Source organism: Lissotriton vulgaris, chromosome 8 (assembly GCF_964263255.1).
Source record: "Lissotriton vulgaris chromosome 8, aLisVul1.2, whole genome shotgun sequence".
NCBI lineage: Eukaryota > Metazoa > Chordata > Amphibia > Caudata > Salamandridae > Lissotriton > Lissotriton vulgaris.
The window spans coordinates 428,349,739-428,369,125 of NC_141696.1; positions in this window are offsets into that span (position 1 = coordinate 428,349,739).

A 19,387-nucleotide genomic window follows, 5' to 3' on the forward strand; every position below is an offset into this window, starting at 1 on the left:
GGTTCCAGCGGAACCACCTTATCCACCACTTCTGACATCTCTTTTGTGACCTCTGTCCAATAGCCCTGGATACCTATGCATTGCCATAAAATAAGGAGAAAAAAATCCCACCTCCCCAAAGCCTTTGCTTCACTTGACCGATTTCCTTCTTACCAGCCTATATAAGAGTGAGCTAGAGAAATATGATCTCTGTAGTATCCGTAGCTGCACTAATCTGAATCTCAATTGTATGGCCACCTCCCTTGGCCCCTGTAGCGCCTCTGCCCAATCGTCTTCTTCTAGGATACCCACTTCCTCTTCCCATGCCTCCTGCGGTTGGACCAACGGGTCCGGCAAGTAAGACTGCCTTGGACTGCATAGGGTCCAAAAGGGGTCTATCTTCCAAGAGTGTGTACTCTGGTATACTATGTCCTTTCCAAATGTGTGCCCTAAATGCATGCTCCTGTTTCAGATAGTGAAACGCTTCTGTGCTCGCCATACTGTATTCTTGTAGTTCCTGAAATGTGATCAACGCTTGGCCCTTCCAAACATCCCCCAGCGATTCTAATCCTCAATAGCTTCCATTTGTGGAATCCTTCTAGTCTACTTACTTCCCTTAGCAAGTCACTATCTCATAGAGGGGTTCTTTCCGTCAGGGTAGTCGCAGATTTCAGGTATTTATTTACCTTGTACCACACTTGTCACTGTCCTAGTATGCAGGTAAAGTTGTTTCGATCGCTTTTTCTGGTATTGCACTGCCGGATATCATCTGTCACTGATCGCTTGTCGGTCTACCCTATACGCTGGTTCCTTCCTATCTGCATACACCCATGCATTAATCGTACTCAACTGTGCTGCCCAATAGTACGTCTTGTTAGCTACGACTGCTAGCCCCCCTTTGTAAACCCCCCTCTGCAATTTGAAAAGGGCAATTCTAGAGCTGCCCTCGCAACTCTCCATCTATCCTCTGAAAGAGGACAGGAGGAACCCTACACAGGGTATTTTGTATAACATTGAGAAAGTAGGGTAGGGCCATCATTTTAAAGTGGGCCGCTCTACCCATCAGGGACAGCGCGAGGCTTCTACAGTGTCACGTCTGTCCCGAGCCTCTCAATCCATGGGAGAAGATTATTTTTTAGGAAGGGTCCCTGGTGATCTGTATACCCTAGGTACTTAAAGCTCCTCCTTGCTAATAGGGGCGTATCAGCAAGCGGGCCTAGAGGGATTAACCCCTAATAGTGGGAGCAAGTGGGATTTATCCCAGTTAATCTGGTAGCTGGAGTAGCTGCCAAAGAACCAACAGATATGGAGCAGTGCTGTATTGTCTAGTGGCAAATGCAAGAATGTAATTGGCATATAGTGAGATTCGTTCTTTCGACCCCTCTATGCCTCTGATGTCTCTCACCATGTGATGCACCCTCACCCATTCTGCCAGCGGTTCCAGCACTAATGCAAAGAGCATCGGGGATAGCAGGCAGCCCTGCCTTGTTCCCTGTCTCAATGTAAGGGTTCTTGACACCACTCCGTTTAGCTGAACTCTTGCCTTCGGGTCTGTATACAACAGCCTGACCCAACTAATAAACCCCTGCCCAAATCCCAACTTCTCAAGAACTGCAAATAGATATGGCCACTCAATGCTGTCAGACGTAATTCGGGTGTCTAACGATATTAGGACAGCGTCTTCCCTTGGTCTAACTTGGGTCATATGTAGGACTTTGGTGCTTCTCTGTGGTATAAAGCCTGACTGGTCTGGATGTATCACCGATGATATCACTGTGGACAGCCTAGATGCCAGGACCTTTGCCTGAACTTTGACCTCCAGATTTAGTAGGGAAATAGGTGATAGGAGCTGCATAGTTCAGGGTTTTTTCCCTGTTTGGGTATAGTTATTAAAGCTGTACGCTGATCCTCTGGCAGCTACCACTTGTCTTTAGCTGCTTGAAACATTTTGAGCATATGCTTTGACACTCCTATATAGAGTTCGATTGGCAAGCCGTTTGTGCCTGAGACCCTACCAGACCATAGGTCCTGGATAGCCCCTACTATCTCCTCCTCAGTTAGGTCCTCTTCTAGCATCTGTTGGTCCTCTCCCGACAGTGCTGAAAGTGTTATATCACGCAGGAGCTCTACACGGTCTTCTGCTGTGCGTGTTGAGACCGGAGCATATAGTTCATAGTAGTCTGCAAAGGCTCCCACTATTTCCCTTCCTATCCTGTACAGTGTCCCATCTGGCGCTCTCACTTCCTGCACTCAGTTTCTCCCCTGGTCCCTCCGTTCAAGCCACGCTAACATTTTGCTGGCCTTGTCCCCCACATTATAGAGTTTTCTGTGAATAGTCAGAGCACGGGCCCTGGCTCTATTCTCCGCCAGGTCTCTCAGTTCTTTCTGCTTAACCCGGGCCCGGTGAATATATATTGCTGCTTCCTTGCAGTTAGCCAATGCCTGAGCTTCTAGTTCTGTAATTTCTTTCACGAGCTCTGCGTATTTCAGCTGCCTCTCTTTCCGTTTCCCACCTATCATTCCCTGCGCTGGCCCCTGTATTACTGCCTTATATGCTTCCCACAGCATGTCAGCTGATGTAAGTCAAGTCAAGTCAGGATTTATATAGCGCGCTACATACCCGTAGGGTCTCAAGGCGCTTGAGGAGGGGGGGGGGGTTACTTGTCGAATATCCAAGTTTTAAGTTGTTTTCTGAATGCCAGGTGGTTCTGAGTAAGGCGTAGGTGAGTGGGAAGAGAGTTCCAGGTTTTAGCTGCCAGGTAGGAGAAGGATCTACCTCCCATGGTTGCTTTGTTGATGCGAGGTACAGTGGCAAGGGCTTGGTTGGAGGATCGTAGCTGACGGGAGGGGAAGTAGAAGGACATTCGTGTGTTGAGGCATTCGGGACCAAGTTCGTAAAGTGCTTTGTGTGCGTGGGTTAAGAAGCGGAAAGTGATCCTCTTATTTACGGGGAGCCAGTGGAGGTTTTTCAGGTGACCAGAGATGTGTTCTTTACGCGGGATGTCTTGTATGAGCCTGGCTGAAGCGTTCTGGATGCGTTGGAGTTTTTTCTGGAGTTTTGCGGAGGTGCCGGCGTATAGGGTGTTTCCATAGTCCAGGCGGCTCGTGACCAGCGCGTGAGTGACCGTTTTTTTAGTTTCGGTGGGGATCCATCGAAATGTCTTTTTGAGCATGCGAAGAATGTTGAAGCAAGATGATGAGACGGCGTTGACTTGTCTGGTCATCGAGAGTGAGGAGTCCAGAATGACGCCCAAGTTCCGTGCGTGGTCCGTCGGGATGGGTGCTTTTCCAAGGGCCTCTGGCCACCAAGAGTCATCCCAGGTGGAGGGGGAGGTGCCTAAGATGAGGACTTCTGTTTTGTCTGAGTTAAGTTTCAGACGGCTGTGCTTCATCCACTCGGCTACTTCTTTCATTCCTTCGTCTAAGTTGTTTTTGGCGGTGTTAGGGTCTTTGGTGAGTGAGAGGATCAGTTGAATGTCGTCAGCGTAGGAGATGATGTTGAGGTTGTGTTGGCGTGCGATGGCTGCGATGGGGCTCATGTATACGTTGAAGAGGGTGGGGCTGAGTGAGGATCCTTGTGGCACCCCGCAGATGACTTCAGAGGCCTCTGACTTGAAAGGAGGGAGCCGGACTCTCTGAGTTCTTCCGGTAAGGAATGAGGTGATCCATTCCAGTGATTTTCCTTGGATTCCGATGTTTCTGAGGCGTTGTAACAGGGTGCTATGACAGACTGTGTCGAAGGCTGCGGAGAGGTCAAGGAGGATGAGGGCGACTGTGTCTCCATTGTCCAGTAGAGTTCGAATGTCGTCTGTTGCTGCGATGAGTGCGGTCTCAGTGCTGTGTTTTGCTCGGAATCCGGACTGTGAGGGGTCGAGGTATTTGTTGCTTTCGAGGAAGGTGGCGAGCTGGTTGTTGACAGCTTTCTCGATGACTTTGGCCGGGAAAGGAAGAAGCGAGATGGGGCGGTAGTTTTTGAGTTCGGTGGGGTCAGCTGTGGGTTTTTTCAGAAGGGCGCTGAGTTCTGCGTGTTTCCAGCTTTCCGGGAAGGTGGCGGAGTTGAGGGAGCAGTTGATGACGTCTCGGAGGTGTGGAGCTATGATGGAGTCTGCTTTGTTGAAGATGTGGTGAGGGCATGGGTCAGTTGGGGATCCTGAGTGGATAGAGTTCATCAGGCGGATGGTGTCCTCAGTTGAGATTGGGTTCCAGTCGTTAAGGATGTTCAAGGGGGGTGAAGGTCCTGCAGTAGGTTGAGTGGGTTGGTCTCCGGGTCGGTTGTCGAAGCTGTTGTGAATGTCTGCGATTTTGTTGTGGAAGAAGGAAGCTAGTGAGTCGCATAGGGCTTGGGAGGGGGTGATGTCGTTGGAGTTGGCTGATGGGTTGGTAAATTCTGCTCCAACTGTTCCCGTACCTTCTGTCTGAAGTTTTTGTTCTTGAATTCTCATGCATCTAATTTCGGGGGGAGGGTGTTGTCCCGCCAAGGCCCCTGTATCTGTAACTCTACCAGTGAATGATCGGAGATACCTCTTGCTCGATGGGAAGCCAAGCAGAAGAGGCCTGCATGTGCTTGTAGTGTAAAAATATAGTCCAGCCTTGCATAACTGCAGTGAGAGGCTGAATAGTATGTATATTGCAGCTGTGTGGGGTTGTCCTCGCGCCATATATTGGTCAACTCCATGGATTCTACAAAACCATGCAAAGGTTCCCTGCCTACTCCCACCTTGCGGCTCACAGTTCTATCTTTTCCAGGGTCCATAGCTGTGTTAAAGTCCCCTCCTAGTACTAGTACTCCCGGCTGAAATTCAAGCAGCAGGGTTCCCAGTGCCGGAAATGTCTCACAATGTAGCTTGGGGGGAATATAAACCGAGCAGAAGTTTACCCTCACTCCCTCCAATGTCCCTGTGATTGCAGCAAATCTGCCCAATTGATCATATAATTTCTGCCCTAATACTAACAGTGTTGAGACCCTCACTAAGATGCCCACTCCCCTTGGGCCAGATGATTACCCTGCATGTGCCGTCAGGGCATAACCATATTGGTCCAGTGCTTTATAGAAGTTCTCCCTCAGGTGTGTTTCCTGTATGAGAATTACATCTGCGGCGTGTCTCTTAATACTTTGCAGGACTATTGTTTATTTTATCTTATTTCCCAACCCATTTACATTCCAGGACATGTCTGTCTAACCCCCCCTGCCCCCAGCGGGCGGTGGGCTTGTCTATTCCCATTTGCCTGCATCTCCTTCCCTAGGTTGATCATGACAGATCAAAATCCCTCTGTCCCTTGTGAATCGCCCGTTGTGGGTTCCCTTGCCCCCCCCCCCACCTCCCTGGTTGTTCCGTGTATCGGTCTCTATGGTGTATCATTAGCCTGTACAGAGCAAACTCATCAAAAGCAATCAGAACAGCTTGCATAAAACATTTCCAATTACTTAACCCCCCCATTGCTGTTACCCTGCCTAGTGGGTGTAGAACTAACCCCCCCCCCCCCCAACATGCAGAGTGCTTGTCGCCCCATTTCTAGAAACTATTTCAAGGTGGGCTAGGTCTGACCTCTCTTGCCCTATGCGACTCAGCTTGGCTAAGACCGCGGGAGAGTCATTGTAGTCCTCACCCGGGATGTCCTGCTTCAATTCCCCCTTTCCTTAATCCCCCAACCCCCAACTAAAGAGGTTCACCTAAGATTCATCCCTCTATTGCATCAGCTATCTTCTCTCTAACTTTGTTACGATCAGTGGTGGGTTTCGCCCCCTGTTGTGTAGATCCACTGCCTCGATGAGTACCTCATCTGGTCGGCTCGGCATGGCCCGTCCCCCAGGGGCTCCACTATTGCTTGCCTCTCGGGGCGAGCGATGCCCCACTGGCCACCAGGTCTCTTACCATTCCCATTTTTCTTTTGACGTATTGAAGTGCCACTTTTCCCCCTCAAATTCAAAAATAATTGATGGACAGCATATAGAACAATGTCATACATTCACCCCAGTACAGAGATCTGGGCCTAAATCCATTGTTTTTTCTCTCACTATGCCATTCCAGTTTGGACCCGGTCAAATCAGTCTTGACCCTGCGCCCAATGGTAACAGCCAGCCTGAACTGCCAGGCCAGGTCCTCCCTGGACTGGAAACAAGCATCCTAGGACTGGTTTTGGGCTTTCAGCCCTCATCAGCCAGGATAGCTTGACTCCAGTGGCATGGAGAGCATGGGACCCACGTCTGGGCATACCCGTCCCACTCGGGGTGACAAATGCAAAAACAATTGATGGGCAGAATGTAGAACAATGTCCAACATTCACCCCAATAGAGAAATCTGGGCCTAATTCCATTGTTTTTTTGCTCACCGTGCCATTCCAGTTTGCATATGGCTGGGTCCAAACTGGGGTGGTGTGGTGAGCAAAGGAATGCTGGATTAAACCCAGATCTTTGTGACTGGGGTGAATGTTTGCATTGTCCAGCATTCCATCCATCAATTGTTTCTTTTGCATTTGTTGCCCTAAGTGGAAAGGGTATGCCCAGATGTGGGTCCCTTGCTCACTACACCACTGGATTCAAGCTAGCCTGGCTGAAGAAGGGTGATGCTCTGAGACCGGTCCCAGGATGCTTGTTTCCGGTCCAGGGAGGACCTGACTTGACAGTTCGGGCTGGACTGTTCCCACAAGGAACAGGTTCAAGGCTGATTTGCATATGGCTGGGTCCAAACTGGGGTGGTGTGGTGAGAAAAAGAATGATGGATTAAACCCAGATCTTTGACTGGGAGTGAATATTTGCATTGTCCAGCATTTCGTCCATCGATTGTTTCTGTTGCACTTTTTCCCGTCTGCCAACCATTGAAGCCTGGTTGGGAACAGCATCATATATTTAAGGTCCTTGGCTCTAAGCTCTCTTCATGGCCTCAAACTAGCTGCGCTGTCGCTGAAGTTGTAGAGTAAAATCCTAGAGAAATCGGATTACAGTATTCTCATAGTTAAAGTCTCCATGTGAGCGTGCTACCTACAGGATAGCATCTCTATCATTCAGGATCTGTGTTCTAATTGTGCATGGGGGCGCTCCCGGCCTTGGCTCAGAGACCGGCGCCCTGTGGACCTGTTCACCGGAGAAAAAGTTGGACAAGCGTTTTGGCTGCAGATGTTTACGGATTAAATCCTCCAGGAAGAGGTCCTAGTTCGGGCCTTCCGCTCTATCCGGAACTCCCAGCACTCATATGTTCAAAAAGGGAGGGCCTGACGGATCTTCCAGTTTCGCTGCAGAGGCAGCTTTTTGTTTAGTTAGATGATCTACCCTCTCTTCCAGTCTCTCGGTCGAAGATTGCAATTGTGTTATATTGGCCTCTGCTGTTGATACTTTATCTGAGATTTTATGAAAGTCTGCTCTTAGGAGATTGACGTCAGTTGTCACTGCATCCAGCTTAGGCTCGAGGGTACCCTTCAGATCAGCTTTTGCCGCCGCTATTGCTCCAAGGGTGGGCTCCGCAGGTCCTGAATGGTCCGACTGGTCCCTGGCCTCCGCCGTTGGTGTTGTATTCACCATGTAGTTGTCCATTTTGTTGGCTTGGGCCAAGGCGTGTTCGGGCATGCCCACATCTGGCTCTTCACGCTAGATGGGTCTTTTCCCCACCCAGCTCCCCTGCCTTTCCTTCTGTTGCACACTGTCTCCTCCACACTTCACTCCTTTAGAGATTACCTCCTCCCCTGTGGTGTTGCGGTTCGGGTAATGTGTAGCCTAAGTCTTGCCCGCCTCCCAGGCTTTGACTGGCTCTTTCAAACCACTCTGCCGGGTCTCCTGTCTTTCTTGGACTGCCCCTTCTACCTGCATATCTGTTCCTCTTGAAGGATTGTTGCACCAAGCTGTCAGGGCTGACTAGAGCCCCTGTGTCTACCCCTCTCTCCTGCGCCACTATGCTTCTTCAAGCGTCAATACTGTGAGCAGTCCAGGGGGGGCCCAGGACCACAGAGCTTGGAGGGGTCTTAACCCGCCCTCCTGTATCCCACGGGTGTATTTGCTCTCCTTTCTGCTTAGTCAACCTTTTATTCTGACCCTATACTACTCTGTTGCTTTCAATATAGTTCTGTCACTCTGCCTAGCCATCCCTTCATTCTTGGCAACTACTCTCTCGTCCAGCCTCCCTCGCAGCCCGCTTTCCACTGTCTTCCTGACCGCCCGCTGCCTTCTGCTATCACTTCTCAGGTGCCCACCTCCCGGATTTTGTGTCTGCGACACGACGGCTCCTGCACGTAGAGCACAGGCTTATCTGGTAGAGCGCTTACTCACGGGCTGCCCCTGCTTCGATGTCCTACAATCACCACATCCTTTTCGGCTTTTCTCCACAGCTGGGTCTCTTCCAGTCCGAGATAGACCTGCTGGTTCCCCTTGGGCAGAGCCCGGTCTCCTGCACACTCCTGATGGCCTTCAGTCGACAGGTTTGCCCCTCCTTGTTGGCGTTGTCCACGGCCATGCTTTAGTTTCGCAGCGGTTTACCACCCATCAGGGGGAGGAAGAGGGACGGATCACAGGCCCCCTCCACCGTTACGGTGGATCGCCTCATACATTCCTTAACAATCCCAAGCAAGTTCAGATTATTAGGATGGAGTTAGTGTCCCAAAGGAAGGTCCTGGCGCAGAGCTGCTGTACTATGCGGTCATTGTGGTCGGCCCTCCGTCACGAGCCGCTACGTCACGAGCCGCGGTTGAGCTGTGCTCGTGACGGAGCGGTTCCGTCATGGCCCCGCCCGCTCAATAGAACGCGCCGCACAGGCGGGAAATCAGCGCCGCGCAGGCGCGGCGGCAGGGCCATGACGGAACCGCTCCGTCATGAGCACAGCTCAGCTGATGCTCTTGACGGAGCGGCTCCGTCATGAGCATGGGAGCGGTTAAAACCTATAAGATCACTGTAATCAACTATGCAGATAATACTCAACTGATTCTATCACTTAACAACAATCAGGTTGACCGTATTAGCAACTTTCAGGCCTGTGTCACGGACGTCTCAAATTGGAGGAGTGTAAATTCGCTGAAACTAAACGGAGGTGAAACAGAGCTGCGTAGTTGCTCTCCTAGTAAGGTTCTGGTGCCTCTGCCCTCTAGTTTCTTCCTCTGTTTCTGGAGATTCCTCTCAGTTCCTCAGAAGTTTTGGATCCTTGATGCCATTTTAGACAAAACATCTTTCTCTTGAAAAACACGTCAGGAGTAGTAGGGGGGGGGGGTTTGCTTTGCTCTTCTTCAGAGCCTTAGAAAGCTTTTTCCAGTGTTACCTGTTTATGGCAAATCTCTAATTGCCAGATGTGTAGTGCTTAGTAGGCTGGACTACTGTAATGCCCTTCTCTTGGGAGCTCATAGTTATCTTATTAAGAAATTGGACACAGTTATAGCGAAACGGACTCAAGGGACCCTCACTGGTTACCCATCGAACAGAGGATACTTTTGAAATCGCTTTGCATTGTATTCAAAGCCCTCCAGAAGAAACCTGCATTCAGCTAGAGACAATCTTCTTCAGCACTATAGATTCAGTTGGGTGCGTCAAGGGGGCCAAGACTTTTCTATCAATGCTGCTCAGGTCTTGAATAAGCTCCCACCTCAACTAAGATCTCAGACTGACTTGCTTAAGTTTAGGAAAGCCCTCAAGACCTGGCTTTGCCCCAAAAAATATTGATCCAATGACACCCCCCCTTCCCCTCCTTTATTCTTTTTCTCCCTTCTGCTTCTTACCATGACATTAGCAACTTTTAGTGCCAGGATACCACTCTGGTCACAGTGTGCTCTATAAACATATCATATCATACAATACAATGATGTCATAATCATGAAATGCACACAATCTGAGGTTGGTGCGGATTGGTGTGAATTCAGTTCTGACATGAACTGAACATACTGTAAGGTCCACTTGAGAGGCCACCCTTGAGCCTCTAAACCATCAAAATATGCCACAGGTCCACGTCCGCACAGAACTTGAACAACGCGTGTGCTTTGAGATCACTGCAAATTAGTTGATCTGGTAAAAAAAAACCTTGTATCCCTCCACATATCCCGTGAAATGTGCCAAGTTCCTAAACATCTAAAAAGCTCTTAAAACGCCACATAAAAGAAAAGCTGGTACACAATAGACACCACTTGTCTAGAATCACTGTTCCCACACCATACAGCCCCCACTAATGAGCCAAAACCTGGTAATGGAGAAAGCCACCAGAATTAAGGTGTTAATCTTTTTTTAGATTCATATATTGTGCTGTGATCTAGTGGTGGGCCTGGAATAAAAAGTAATTTTTTGTCAGACTTCTATTTCAGCTTTATGTTTGACTCCAAGGTCTTGTCGATACATCATACTGAAGACCATAGCTTTCTACGGTACAGATACATCAGATTTATTTAATTTTGCCATCTGTCCTGAAAGTGTAAATTATAATGTGATAACATGTACAAGAAATGTTTTTATTTCAGCACTGATACAAAAGAAGCATTAACATGAAGAGTAGATGGGAGAACATTTGAACCTTTTTCAGGCTGATGGGAGTGCAGATTGTGGTCAAATGAAATGGACTCTGATGAGAGAGTGGTTGTGCTAGAGAAAACGAGATTTACATTTTCTTCACAATGTGTGACACCCATCACTTCTGGAACAGCCTACATTCGGTCTGTGACCTTCACTTACCCAATGATTGCATTGATTCTGTCTGGGTGTGCCTGACATTTCTGTGAATGCATGCTGCCATGAGTGTAAGAATGTAGTTTACAGAAAAGCCTGTGAGGAGGAGTTTGAGGAAGAAATTTCTGGAGTGGGTGAGGAAGGAGTTTTCTGTTGGATATTTCTAATGGCAGGCTCCTCTCCTTGCAATATCCCCAGGCACCAGACTGGATCCAGAGAATTTTGCAGCAGCGCTATAGAGCACTGACAGATGGCATTGTGCAGCTCGGCTTTTACCCCATACTAGCCTCAAAATGACACATCAGAGCTACATTTAAACATCACCCCCTACATGCTCATGTTTGTTTCTTTCCTTCTGCTGCTTCTGAGGGGGATCTGGCGCTCCACGCCCAAATTTGTTGGTCTTCTAAAACTCTTCGGCGTGCTAAGGAACGATGTCCCCACTGAAAATGACAGGCTTCAAGATAAGACTAGGCTGAAGAAAGCAGATGTCTGTCACAGACCAGAACAAGGTGTGCCTTTGGTGCCTGGGCTGTACTCCAAGTTGTGTAATAAATGCTCCCTAATGCACCTGAAGGCGATTTGAGACTGGGAAAGGACGTTTTATGTTGACCTGCATAACAAGTCAACATGTTCATGTGGATCCCGCTAAAGTAGCAGGCCCAGTCCCCGGGAGCTTGTTTCCTTCCCAGTGTAAGAATTGGCTTTTGTAGTTTGGTTTGCCCTGTTCCCATCATGCACTGGGACAGGAACAGACTAATTTGCATACAGCCGGGTTCTGAAACTGGGATGGTGCAGTGAGCTAAAAAACGGTGTTGGATCTAGCCCTGATCTCTTGACTGGGTGAGAGCTTTCTGCTTAATTCAGAGACTCTGTCCCTCACCACCCCTTGTTGTAAATATCAGTCCCTACCTTTGGGCGGTTTGCCCAACCATTCCACTGCCCACACAACATTACATAAGTTGAAGTCCAAGTGCAAGCATAAGAAATAGAAGTGGGACTTAATGCCGCCCCATCACTTTGACTCCAAAGAGAAGATGCAAGGTTTTGAAGATGTAAGTAACACTCCCTCAAGGTCACTTGTCACAGAACTAAATCCTGCCTTGGTCCTGATATGCCCCAAGTTCCAGAGGCCTTCATCGACCCACAGCAGATCAAGGCCTTCAAAAAAACCATGCTCCAAAATATCAGTGCTCTTTCGGCTCCCTCTGGCGCACCTTTGGGAATCACAGGGTTCCTCCAGTAAGGTTCTCTTTGGTTGGTACCGTCCTAGTGCGGTCTGTCTCCTTTGTTTTAGAATTGGGGTTACTGGTTGAGTGGAGTGTGAGCCCTGGTCAAACAGCAACCATAATCCTAGTCAAGGTATGGTACAACCAAACCCCAAATTCTGTGGATCCAATTAAGCACCTGGGATATTCTAAAGTGAGGAATTTGCTATTAGATAGAGTATCCACCAGAAAGAATGTTCCCGAAGGTAAGTAACTTGTTCTTTTTGGAACTATTGATGATTATTGATCTGGAAGGAAAGTACTAAAACCATTCTTAATTAGCATTATTTGAGACCCAGTCATTCTATAGAAGACACAGGCAGAAGTCTACTGAAATCTACAAAACAGATGTTTCTTCCCTTAAGGAGTCTTGCAATATGTCAAATGATGCCTTGCCTGGAGGCATTTTTTTGAAATCCATGATGCATCAATCTAGAAACGGTCACCATCTGCAGGCTGACTTTGACTCCCCACTTCACAGCTGCCTCCTCCTTAAGTTAATCTCATGGAGGCTCAGTTTTGAACCAATGAACTACCCCCAAAAAGACAGGTCTTCGAGTATGGACCTTGAAACGAGAGTCTGCTCCAAACTGAAAGGGACATCACGTAAGACGCTGACTTTTACTCAAAATCGAACCATATTCTGCCAGAGGATGAGCCCAACATCAAGCTGTCCCAAAATAAACAAAGATCTGCCTATATCTGCCCTGAAACCGGTAATTGTATTGGGCCACATTTGCATTCCCTTTTCTACTCCTATTAAACAAAAATAGTCACAGATGTATGATGTAATGTGCACCTGATTGAGAAAGCATTTCCTGTGGAAAGTTTGGAGTAATAAGGTATGCTTACTTCTGGAAATGGTGAGTAAGCATGTGTAAATCTCTAAAACTGTTTTTTGTTATTATAGGCAAACATGGGGGCGGGGTATATATTTATACACATATACATACATACATACATACATAGGGCTGTCTCATGGATGGATTGTGGTCTTGTTGGACCAGGGATGGCACCCTAAGCTTGGCGTAAAACACAGCTACTCATAGAAAGCAAGATGGGAACAACCTAAATAGGCCTCCATTATGAATTACGTGAAAATCCCAAATCAGGTGCAAACAGAAATTTACACCTGAACCATGGTTTTTAGTGCGTTTGCCATGTAAGTCTGGTGGAATTTATCAGACCAACAGCACATTCGCCACACAGCAGCAGGGACACACATGGTATGAGCGACCCTTGACCCCACCAGGTAGGTCGCTCCCCCTCCGCACAGCACCGCCTGTGTCTCCTTGCCCCAGCTGCCACTGCTGAGGAAGTTCTAGGCCCTCCACCACCTGCAGGCTACCGCCTGCGTAGGTTTGTTTATCCTCCGCTTTATTGCTTTTATTTTATTGCCTGTATTTTCATTGTTGTGTCTGTGACTGCTGTTGTCTGTCTTCCCCCGCTGCCTGTACGTGGTCCGTGCCCCTTTTTCTTCCCTCTGTTCCCCTCGCTGTCCCCGTGCTCTCTCTGCCAGGTCTTTCCTTCTGTACCCCTCGCTGCCCCAGTGTCTCTGCCCGGTTTTCCTTTCTGTTCCCCTCACTGCCCAGTGTCTCTGCCTGGTTTTACCTTCTGTTCCCCTCGCTGCCCCCGTGCCTCTCTGCCCATTCTGCCTTCTGTTTTTAGCTGCCCCTGTATTTCAGTGTTCTGTATTTTGCCTCTGTGCCCCTCGTTTTTCCGGTATTTCTGTTCCCTTTTGCCTTCTGTGCCACTCGTTTTCCCTCGTTTTTGTGCCCCTTTTTCCTTCTGTTCCACTCGTTTTTTGTGCCTGTCTGCCTTCTGAGCCACTCATTTTTTCCCTAGTTTTTGTGCCCCTTTTGCCTCCTGTTCCACTCGTTTTTTGTGCCCTCTGTGCCACTCTTTTTTTCCCTCGTTTTTGTGCCTCTTTTGCCTTCTGTTCCACTCGTTTTTTGTGCCCTTCTGCCCCACTCGTTTTTCCTTTGTTTTTGTGCCCCCTTCTGCCCTCTGTTCCACTCGTTTTTTGTGCCCTTCTGCACTCTGTGCCATTCGTTTTTCCCTCGTTCTGTGCCCCTTTTGCCTTCTGTTCCACTCGTTTTTTGAGCCCTTTTGCCCTCTGTGCCACTCGTTTTCCCCTCGATTTGTGCCCCTTTTTCCTTTAGTTACCTTCGTTGTCCCTCACTGCCGCCCCCCCTGACGGCCCACTGCCCATTCGCTGCCCCCACCTCCCGCCTCCCATTTGCTCCTCCCCCCCACCGCCCCTTATATGCCGGCCGCCGTGTGGCCGCGCCTCAGGCAAACCCATCTGCGCCCGTCTGCGCTTGGACCGCGCCCAGCACCAGAACCCCTGGCCCCTGCACCCGCCACGACGACCGCCGCCACTACGACGTCAGCACTCTGCACGCTCTCAACTCCAGAAGGAGCCACACCTGCTTCAAGGCCGCTCCAAAACACACACACGGCCCCTTCACCTCCCGGAAATGCAGCTACACCAGCCTCAGAGCCGACGAACCACCCGCCAAGAAAGACCCCAACCCCCTCCGATGCATACTACTGAACATCCGCTCCGCACGCAAGCATGCCATCGAGCTCTGAGACCTGCTCGACACAACATCCCCGGACGTCGCCTTCCTGACAGAGACCTGGTTTAACGACTCCTCCGCACCCGACATCGCCATAGCCATCCCAGACGGCTAAAAGATCACCCGCAGTTACCGCACCAACTGAGTCGGAGGAGGAATAACCATCGACCACAATAACAGCCTCATGGTCTCGCCTAGCACCGACGACACGCTCAGCACCGCCGAACACATGCATTTCCAGATCCACACTGACCCTAACTCTACCCTCAGAGGCACCCTCGTCTATCGACCCACCGGACCCCGCCCCCAGGTCAGCGACTCCATCGCCGACTTGATCAGCACGCACGCCCTGACCTCCACCGACTACATCCTCCTCAGAGACCTGAGCTTTCACCTTGAGAACAACAACAACTCCACAACCCTGATCGATAACCTCGCCAACCTTGGACTGAAGCAACTCGTCACAATGCCCACCCACTCCGCCGGCTACACGCTCTACCCAGTCTTCTCCTCAAGCCCGCACATCTCCATCAGCCACACTACCGAACTCCTCTGGACCGAACACCGCTGCATCCACTTCGGCTTCCAGAAGCACACCACACACTGCCGCACCCAACCGATCCCCCGCCGCTGCTGGAGCAAAATCACCGAAGACCAACTACACGCAAACCTCGTTCTCAGCCCACCCACCAAATCCTCCAAACCGATGACGCTGCCCACAGCCTCAGACGCTGGATCAAGGACTGCGCGAACACCCTCGCCCAGCTGAAGAACCCCCCACAGAGACACCAGCAAAAGGGCCCGCTGTATTGTCAACGCTCCGTCCATCATTTCCTTTGGTTTTTTTTGTTCGCCCTAAGTTGGCAGGGTATGCTCAGACGTGAGTCCCTTGCTCACTTTGCCACTGGATTCAAGCAAGCCGGGCTGAAGAAGGCTGAAATGCCAGAAACCGGTCCTCGGTAGCTTGTTTCCGGTCCAGGGAAGGCATGGCTTGCCAGTTCGGGCTGGACTGTTCCCATGAGGCACAGGGTAAGACTGATTTGCATATGGCCATGTCTGAACTGGGGTGGCAGAGTGGGCTAAAGAACAGTGATGGATCAAACCTAGATCAGTTGACTGGGGGTGAGTGCTTGTATTGTCAACGCTCCGTCCATCATTTCCTTTTGTTTTTCTTTGTTCGCCCTAAGTTGGCAGGGTATGCTCAGACGTGAGTCCCATGCTCACTTTGCCACTGGATTCAAGCAAGCCGGGCTGAAGAAGGCTGAAATGCCAGAAACCGGTCCTCGGTAGCTTGTTTCCGGTCCAGGGAAGGCATGGCTTGGCAGTTCGGGCTGGACTGTTCCCATGAGGCACAGGGTCAGACTGATTTGCATATGACCATGTCTGAACTGGGGTGGCAGAGTGGGCTAAAGAACTGTGATGGATTAAACCCAGATCAGTTGACTGGGGGTGAGTGCTTGTATTGTCAACGCTCCGTCCATCATTTCCTTTGGTTTTTCTTTGTTCGCCCTAAGTTGGCAGGGTGTGCTCAGACGTGAGTCCCTTGCTCACTTTGCCACTGGATTCAAGCAAGCCGGGCTGAAGAAGGCTGAAATGCCAGAAACCGGTCCTCTGTAGCTTGTTTCCGGTCCAGGGAAGGCATGGCTTGGCAGTTCGGGCTGGACTGTTCCCATGAGGCACAGGGTCAGACTGATTTGCATATGGCCATGTCTGAACTGGGGTGGCAGAGTGGGCTAAAGAACGGTGATGGATTAAACCCAGATCAGTTGACTGGGGGTGAGTGCTTGTATTGTCAACGCTCCGTCCACCATTTCCTTTGGTTTTTCTTTGTTCGCCCTAAGTTGGCAGGGTATGCTCAGACGTGAGTCCCTTGCTCACTTTGCCACTGGATTCAAGCAAGCCGGGCTGAAGAAGGCTGAAATGCCAGAAACCGGTCCTCTGTAGCTTGTTTCCGGTCCAGGGAAGGCATGGCTTGGCAGTTCGGGCTGGACTGTTCCCATGAGGCACAGGGTCAGACTGATTTGCATATGGCCATGTCTGAACTGGGGTGGCAGAGTGGGCTAAAGAACGGTGATGGATTAAACCCAGATCAGTTGACTGGGGGTGAGTGCTTGTATTGTCAACGCTCCGTCCACCATTTCCTTTGGTTTTTCTTTGTTCGCCCTAAGTTGGCAGGGTATGCTCAGACGTGAGTCCCTTGCTCACTTTGCCACTGGATTCAAGCAAGCCGGGCTGAAGAAGGCTGAAATGCCAGAAACCGGTCCTCTGTAGCTTGTTTCCGGTCCAGGGAAGGCATGGCTTGGCAGTTCGGGCTGGACTGTTCCCATGAGGCACAGGGTCAGACTGATTTGCATATGGCCATGTCTGAACTGGGGTGGCAGAGTGGGCTAAAGAACTGTGATGGATTAAACCCAGATCAGTTGACTGGGGGCGAGTGCTTGTATTGTCAACGCTCCGTCCATCATTTCCTTTGGTTTTTCTTTGTTCGCCCTAAGTTGGCAGGGTATGCTCAGACGTGAGTCCCTTGCTCACTTTGCCACTGGATTCAAGCAAGCCGGGCTGAAGAAGGCTGAAATGCCAGAAACCGGTCCTCGGTAGCTTGTTTCCGGTCCAGGGAAGGCATGGCTTGCCAGTTCGGGCTGGACTGTTCCCATGAGGCACAGGGTAAGACTGATTTGCATATGGCCATGTCTGAACTGGGGTGGCAGAGTGGGCTAAAGAACAGTGATGGATCAAACCCAGATCAGTTGACTGGGGGTGAGTGCTTGTATTGTCAACGCTCCGTCCATCATTTCCTTTTGTTTTTCTTTGTTCGCCCTAAGTTGGCAGGGTATGCTCAGACGTGAGTCCCGTGCTCACTTTGCCACTGGATTCAAGCAAGCCGGGCTGAAGATGGCTGAAATGCCAGAAACCGGTCCTCGGTAGCTTGTTTCCGGTCCAGGGAAGGCATGGCTTGGCAGTTCGGGCTGGACTGTTCCCATGAGGCACAGGGTCAGACTGATTTGCATATGACCATGTCTGAACTGGGGTGGCAGAGTGGGCTAAAGAACTGTGATGGATTAAACCCAGATCAGTTGACTGGGGGTGAGTGCTTGTATTGTCAACGCTCCGTCCATCATTTCCTTTGGTTTTTCTTTGTTCGCCCTAAGTTGGCAGGGTATGCTCAGACGTGAGTCCCTTGCTCACTTTGCCACTGGATTCAAGCAAGCCGGGCTGAAGAAGGCTGAAATGCCAGAAACCGGTCCTCGGTAGCTTGTTTCCGGTCCAGGGAAGGCATGGCTTGGCAGTTCGGGCTGGACTGTTCCCATGAGGCACAGGGTCAGACTGATTTGCATATGGCCATGTCTGAACTGGGGTGGCAGAGTGGGCTAAAGAACGGTGATGGATTAAACCCAGATCCGTTGACTGGGGGTGAGTGCTTGTATTGTCAACGCTCCGTCCATCATTTCCTTTGGTTTTTCTTTGTTCGCCCTAAGTTGGCAGGGTATGCTCAGACGTGAGTCCCTTGCTCACTTTGCCACTGGATTCAAGCAAGCCGGGCTGAAGAAGGCTGAAATGCCAGAAACCGGTCCTCTGTAGCCTGTTTCCGGTCCAGGGAAGGCATGGCTTGGCAGTTCGGGCTGGACTGTTCCCATGAGGCACAGGGTCAGACTGATTTGCATATGGCCATGTCTGAACTGGGGTGGCAGAGTGGGCTAAAGAACGGTGATGGATTAAACCCAGATCAGTTGACTGGGGGTGAGTGCTTGTATTGTCAACGCTCCGTCCATCATTTCCTTTGGCTTTTCTTTGTTCGCCCTAAGTTGGCAGGGTATGCTCAGACGTGAGTCCCTTGCTCACTTTGCCACTGGATTCAAGCAAGCCGGGCTGAAGAAGGCTGAAATGCCAGAAACCGGTCCTCTGTAGCTTGTTTCCGGTCCAGGGAAGGCATGGCTTGGCAGTTCAGGCTGGACTGTTCCCATAAGGCACAGGGTCAGACTGATTTGCATATGGCCATGTCTGAACGGGGGTGGCAGAGTGGGCTAAAGAACGGTGATGGATTAAACCCAGATCAGTTGACTGGGGGTGAGTGCTTGTATTGTCAACGCTCCGTCCATCATTTCCTTTGGTTTTTCCCTGCTAGTTCACCCCAGATCTCCTAGCCTCTAAGCAAGCCTGCTGGAAACTAGAGAAGAAATGGCACAGTGAACAAACTTCGGACAGCCACGCAGCACACAAGGACGCCATCCGCAAACACCACCACCTCAGCAGGGCGGCCAAGAGGACCTCCTTCAAAGACCGCCTCGACAACAACGCACATAATAGCAAGGAGCTCTTCAACAACGTGAAGGAACTCTCCAACCCCAGCTCCAACACCAACGGCATCCCGCCGTCGCAAGCCCTGTGCGACTCCCTCGCCACCTTCTTCCACCTCAAAATAGCAGACATTTACGACAGCTTCAACACCCAGACAGACCCAACAGACAGCAACATAACAGACCCTCCGCACACCATCGACCACGACCCCCTGCTAGCCTGGGCCAGCGTGAGCATTGATGACACCATCAAGACCTTGCGCACAATCCACTTCAGCTCTCCGTCAGACCCATTCCCACACCACGTCTTCAACAGAGCAAGCAGCTCCATCGCACCCCACCTGCGCAACGTCATCAATCTTTCCCTCTAGACCGCGACCTTCCCAAAGATCTGAAAACACGCCAAGATCAACGCCCTACTCAAAAAACCTAAGACAGACCCAAGAGACCTCAAGAACTTCCATCCTATCTCTCTGCTCCCCTTTTCAGCCAAGGTCATCGAGAAAACCGTCAACAGACAGCTAACCCGATACCGCGAAGAAAACAGAATCCTGGACCCTTCCCAGTCAGGGTTCCGCAGCAACCTTAGCACCGAGACTGCCCTCATCGCTGCCACCGAAGACATCGGGACCCTGCTGG